Raw genomic sequence first — 7,500 nt, 5'->3', positions numbered from 1 at the left:
CTCGTGATGTGATGATAAGGAAGTCAATAGATAGTCAAGGATAAAGAGCTGTCGAAAATGTGGGTCACATGTTTTGGATAGATAGATAGATAGATAGATAGATAGATAGATAGATAGATAGATAGATAGATAGATAGATAGATAGATAGATAGATAGATAGATAGATAGATAGATAGATAGATAGATAGATAGATAGATAGATAGATAGATAGATAGATAGATAGATAGATAGATAGATAGATAGATAGATAGATAGACGGACGGACGGACGGACAGACAGACAGACAGACATGCACCTTCTTGCATATGTTGCACCAAGAACGATTTTTCTCCCATTTAAAACGGAAGTTTTGTGAGCTGTGGGCCCTCGAATCCTACCAGAATGCCATTGTGTCATTTCCAAATGATTACTCTAACCAGATGCACGACGACCATACCGCAGAAGGTGTCATTAAATAGCTACTGTCATGTTTTGACCAAATGGACAACTGGAGCTGTTCCATGAATCCACGCAGCTTTAGAATAATGTAAACTCATAGAAATAATCATGTTTGGGATATGAATGATCATCTACAGTATTTCCTGGTGAATCTCACATTCAAATTGTGAATTCACCTCACAACCTACAAACTGTCCAGTTTGCCAGGCAGGATTAAAGTAAAGACGTTCATAAAGAGCCTTTCCTGTCATCTCCTCTCCTGTTTCGGTAGCTGAACAGAAGTCATCTCGGAACTATCAGTCAAATATTCTGCTTCTCCAGGCGCTAAACAGAGTTGAGCAGCGCGGTTGTGATTGTGCAATCATAAATGACGTAACATAAAAATGAGAGTTAGTCTGCAAGTGGAGTTCAACTCCTCAACCTGCAATGCAACTCTTTATTCATTCTTTAATCACCAAGAACGGCTGCAATAACTCTGTCCTGTGGACGACCTGCAGGATGACAGGAGCACAGTTTTTTGTTCTACAGAACTGCCACCAATCTTCCTCTTTGGTGAACTATTTTACCATGTTTGGGTCTATAAACAACTAATCACTACTCCAAGAGGGGTAAAATCACCACACGTAAGACAAATAAACATAGAACCAAACAACAACATGTACATGGAAAAACATAAACATAGTAACAAACAACATGTACATGGAAAGACATAAACATATAACCAAACAACAACATGTACATGGAAAAACCTAAACAAGGAAACAAACAACATGTACATGGAAAAACAGAAAAACAGAAACAAACAGCATTTACACTGAAAAACATAAACATAGAACCAAACAACATGTACACGGAAAAACATAAACAAGGAAACAGACAACAACATGTACATGGAAAAACATAAACATAGAATCAAACAACAACATGTACATGAAAAAAAAGAAAAACAGAAACAAACAACATGTTCACAGAAAAACATAAACATATAACCAAAAAACAACATGTACATGGAAAAACATAAACATAGAACCAAACAACATGTATATGAAAAAAAAATAAAAATTAAAACAAACAACGACATGTAGACGGAAAAACATAAACAATGAAACAAACAACAACATGGACATGGAAAAACATATACATAGAACCAAACAACAACATGTACATGAAAAAAACATAAAAACAGAAATAAACAACAAACATGTGCACAGAAAAACATAAACATCAGACAACATGTATTGAAAAAAATAGTTAATCTGGTCCAGGAAAACTGGAACAGCAGTTGGGCACGAGGGAGGGAGACTCCGCAGACCCTGGTCAGGTGGAGTGTTGTTCGGAGTAAGATTTATGTGCGTGTGTTGCGTTCCAAGCTAATATGAGTGGGATTACAATTTCGGGACGGACGAGAAGCACATCGGGGCAGGAGCGTGACGGGCAAGATGGCAGCCGCCCGCCACATCCCCGCCCACATAGCTCGCACCCCATCCGTCCCGTAAGCCCTAGGCCCATTGTGAGGTGTATGTACTGAGGATGGGTTTCGGCACTGGGAGGGATAGGCGGCGCGCAACCGTATCAACGCAGTGGTGCAGCAGGCCGGGGTGGGGCCACGCGGCCATCCCCGGAGGCACCCGACCTACAGCGACCAGCCACGGGCGCAGAGCGGCTCGCCATGAAAAGAAAAAAATAACATTACATAAAAATGACATCAGTAATAAATCCAGCTTATATTTGGCAATTGGAGCAGGTTTGGTTACCTAAGGTGAGAAAATAAATGCGAGCGATCAAGTGAAGAGGCCTCTCCTTTCCCCCCGTCACACGGTACACGTTTTGTACAGAAGTATTCACCAGAGGGAGCTACAACGGGTCATACCTGCAGCGGCTGCATTCGGAGCTGACACGCTGTATTCCCCCCTCACTACGGCAGGAAAGGTTTTTCCACGCTCTCGCGTCGACAAAACACCAGGTGGCGCACTACGACAAAGAGTCCAGTCTTCAAAAGTATGCCGACCGTCCAAACCTGATTTTCTGACGGCCGGACTAAGAGAAACGGTGACGAGTGATTCCAAAGGCAATGGATCAAATAAACAGCTCAAGTGGCCATCGTCTAAAGGCGCCCAGTGGCGAGTCCACGTTCGCATGGCGCCATGGCGATGGAATCGGACTCTCACTGGACACCGGGTGCCGGGTTTACCGGTCAGGCGGTAAAGCTAGAGCCTGCGTCAAACTTTTGGGGTTTGACGGACACGGGTCCACGTCAGAACAGGCCCCACAGTGGACTAGCATTGCGTGGCCGTGGGGAGCTCGATGGGCTGCGGGATTCACGCCGGGACGGAGCTTGTTTTCCATGGAAAACACAGAACCCTAATATTACATAAAGTCGGGCGGCCTCCGCCTTGACTGTACAGTCACAAGCCAAGAAGGAAAGGGGTGGGGGAGAAAAAAACGAGGGTGTTCTGTGAGGCAAGGTCTGTGACATTGCCACAAAATATGCAGCGGGTCTATCGGATACACCGAGGCGCTGCCAAGGGAAAGGAATCTGTCATACTTTTGGCTTTGCACATTTGAGTCTGACACGCTGTTAACCGTGACGTTTATAACAAGGACCAAGGAATGAACGCTGCAATGGACTTCTTTTACACACACACACACACACACATGCACACACACACTTTTTCCCCTTGTCCTACTCCTGACTTATTTTTGTCGCTACTACTACTAGCAGACCTTGTGGCCTAACGTGGGCCCCTAGTTGCTTCCTGTTTCAATCTCTCTCTCTCTCTCTCTCTCTCTCCACCACTACATTCAGACATTCTTTCAAAAACCACACTGTATGAAAGCAGTACACACACACACACACACACACACACACACACACATACACACACACACACACACACACGCACACGCACACACACACACACACACACACATAAATACATCAAAATATACATCAACACATACCTTCCATACATATCTACAAGCCACCAAGCCATGTAGATAAACAGCGGAACCTCTAAAGAGTCCCAGACAGGCAGAGAAGCAGGGAGGCAGGGAGGCAGGGAGGGAGAGAGGCAGGGAGGCAGGGAGGCAGGGAGGGAGAGAGGCAGGGAGGCAGGGAGGGAGAGAGGCAGGGAGGCAGGGAGGGAGAGAAGCAGGGAGGCAGGGAGGCAGGGAGGCAGGGAGGCAGGGAGGCAGGGAGACTCCTTTCCCCTCATCAGTCTCCACTCCACCATCACTGGACACTCAGCACTCCCTCCTCCACAGTATCGTTTGCAGAACTTTTTATCCAAACTTGTGCAACATCCCACACACATACTGAGCACTCGTGAACACACACAAACACCAGAGGCCTCACTCCTGGGGCCTCATCTTAAAAGTTTGAAGTATAAAAAAATATAAATGTAATTTTTTGGCTGTTATAATAATTTTCTCAACTTTAATTTCAAGTGCCTGACAGGAAAGTAGAGGACACATGGATGAGATCATGTCATTGTTTTCGTTTGTTGTAGCTGTTTTGTTGGTTTGTTCAGTCATCTTTCATCGCAGTTTCTCTAGCTCTCCGGTGTCAGCTTCCCATCTCCTTTTTTTTTATTTCTCGTATCTCTCGCCACCTCCCCGCTGACTTCTTAATCTCACTGCCATCTGCACGTCCATTCTGCGTCGGAGGGGTCCTCCCCTACACGCTCGGGCTGGGCGCCAAATCTCACGCTGTATACCTTGGCTGATGTGGCTGAATCCAGCTGCCCCCAGTTACCATTAATGCCGTGCGCCCCCAAAAACAGCGGCTCCAAATATCTCTCTCCGCTCTCACCCCTGGATTTTCCGTTTCCCCCACTCTCCCTTCCTTCCCAGTTCCCGGGGAAGGAAGGATTGGAACATCTGGAGGTCCCCATCAGGTCCTGCACCTTTGCACGGGCAGCTTTATAATATGTCAACATTTGACCGCCTCACTTTTATTTTACCTTCACTGATATTCTTCTGATGTCATCTTCATACCTACTTTGAACATCTTTGGAATACATTTTCAGCTGTCAAAAAACATTACATAATCAAACGTACAATCACACTCGCACGTACAATTACATAATATATATTTATTTAGAGACATAAATTGTGACCTTGCCTTTGACACTGACAGATGAGCATTATATGGCTTGCAGGCAGGTATACAAGGTATTTAACCTCTGCGATGTCTATGTACACAAACACGACATTGTTACTGCTTGTGAAGACTAGGTGAACCTGTTCTGCGAACTGGGGTTATCTGTCGTATCTGTATCTCTATTAAGCATAAGTATGTGTTAGCATAGTATATGCTATATAAGTGTATATAGCTATACTACTAGTGTAGTATAGTTAGTATAGTATATAAATATAGTACAGTGTAAGTATAATGTTTATCTTTTCACTTGTTTCTTTGGCACGCCCCTCATTTGGTCAGTCAGATAGATTGATGATGACAATCTGCCGGCCGGTCCGACAGTCAGCCAGTCCACCAGTCAGTCAGCCAGTCAATCGACCAGCCAGTCAACCGGTCAGTCATGCAGGCAGTCAGTCAGTCAGTCAGTCAACCAGACGGGCACTCACAAGCCAGTCAACCAGTCAGTCATGCAGGCAGTCAGTCAGCCGGTCAGTCAATCAGTCGGGCAGACAGTCACTCAGCAAGTCAGTCAGTCAGTCAGTCAGTCTGTCAGTCAGTCAGTTGTTCAGCCAGTTAGCCAGGCAGACCACCAGTCAATCAGTCAATCAATCAACCAGTCAGTCGGACAGTCAGTCAGTCAATCAACCAGCCAGTCAACAAGTCAGTCAACCAGACAGGCACTCACAAGCCAGTCAGCCAGTCAGTCAATCAGTCGGGCAGACAGTCACTCTGCAATTCAGTCAGTCAGTCAACCAGTCAGTCAGTCAATCAATCAACCAACCAGTCATTCAGTCAGTCAGTCAGACCGCCAGTCAATCAGCAACCAGTCAGTCAGTCAGTCAGTCAGTCAGTCAGTCAGTTAACCAGCCAGTCAGCAAAGCACGCAGTCAGTCAGTATGTGTGACAGATTAAGAGGCAGGCAAGGCAGTAAGGTGGGCAGTCACGACATCCATGCTCCCAAATATATTTCTTTCCTAACCCCCAGCGCACGCACGCGCTCACACACACACACACAGACACACACACACACACACACACACACACACACACAAACACACACACACGCTCTCACGAACGAACCTTCATTCTCCAGACCGTGGGCTCACGTCCAGTGCCAGATGAAAAACAGATGTCTTCCAGATGGCGATAAGGGCAAAAACACAACAGCTGAGGCACACCACCTTTTCACCTCAGCCCCGTAGATCAGAAACAGACGTGATACACACTCCTCCTGGAGAGCTGAACCAAAGATACAGTATATTTGCCAGAGGGTAGAGTTTATATGATATATTTTTTTTATTTTTATGTGCAAATTGCTTGACATTCTGCAACAACTGCCAGCATGAATGTTGTCTACATGGAGCCTCTGATCGAGGAACTACATTTAAGTTATGTTATGTTAATATTCAAAATATAAAAAGCTTAACACATACTTTTCATATAAATACCCCTTGTTGTTTTTTATCGGAATGTTACCGAATATTTAAAATGTTGAACTCCATTGATGAACAAACTCTCAAACTCTTCAATTTCCCCCAAAATGTACATTTTCCCTTTTGTCTCCCTCTAAAAATGCTGACCGATAAAAATCACTTATTTTGTTTAGACACAGATGCAGGGGTTCAAATAAATAACATAATGAGTTATTTAACGAGGTTTTTTGGGGGACTTATTTGTGTGGCTCAGTGTCAACACTGAGCTAGCTCCACGCACAGCCCCCTTGCTGCATAGTATGACCAAAACAAGCCCCTCTCTCAGGCACATATGCTGGGCCGAAAACAAAGGATCAATTTACACCCTTCCACCACACCCCGCCTCACGGGACAGGGGCCCCTCTTTCAGGCTCCACGTCCCCAAACAAACACCTGAAAAACAATTTAAGGATCACCTTATTGCTCGAGGTGGGTCCGTCGTATAAGGACAGGCAGTGTTTCAAATTAACAGGTTAATACGAAAGGACATGCATGGGGCACCGACAAAAACAACAAAAGATGCGTGCGCTTCTAAGACGCCCCCGCACAGCCTTTCTGTCTCGCACACGCACGCACGCGCTGCTGTTCAAGCCGTACACTGCACCAGTACCCCCCAGGGCTGCCCCGAAGGACACCCCTCTCACCCCCCAAAAACAAACAGTGGGCCTAGGCCTCCCCGGGCACATTTCATCTTAAACCCGATCACCCTGACACGCCAGCTTCACCGGTGTAACCCTGACAATATCCAGCTGCCAGCAGGATCTGCGTCCATGCCCGGCTTCACCCCATAACCCCCCCCTTTTTAAAAAAACATTTTTTTTTACCCCCAATAACCCCACCCGCCAAACCCCCGAACCCAGGCCGTGAAACAATCTAAATACTGTCAACTAAACCACACGGCCGACCAGTGCTGTCCACAACCCCTGGACGTGTTCTTCCATTGAGGAACGTCAATTCCTGTATTTCCTTTATCCCCGAATGTACAGATACAAGTTTGGGTTGTTGCTACGATCCAAATCAAGGATGAACGCTGGGGTGGGGGGTGGGGGGGGGGGGGGGGGGTTAAGGGGTGCCTGTACGCCTGTTGCTCGTCAAAGCAATCAATCAACAACAGGTAAATCACCCATCTCCCCACACACACGGGGCAGCACCAGCAGGTCAACGGGCGGCCATAGCACCAGCCCTCTCCCGACTGGCAGCAGCCGCACCCAGGATGTCCTGGATTGGGCTGTGTACAATAGGGCCACGGGACAATCCTCGGACTGATGTAGTGATATATTTCTAAATACATTTTTAATTAAATACCTTAATTTCAAATCCACATGAAACCATTTCCTAACGTGCAATGTGGGATATCCACACTTTGACCAGTCAGTTTGGAAAGTCTCAACCTGTTGCTTAGAGGCCTGGGTGTGAATTGTAGTGCATGCAGTTAGAGTGCTGGCTC

Source organism: Zeus faber, assembly GCF_960531495.2.
Source record: "Zeus faber genome assembly, chromosome: 21".
In the NCBI taxonomy this organism is placed as follows: Eukaryota; Metazoa; Chordata; class Actinopteri; order Zeiformes; family Zeidae; genus Zeus; species Zeus faber.
This window is presented reverse-complemented; position numbering follows the sequence as displayed.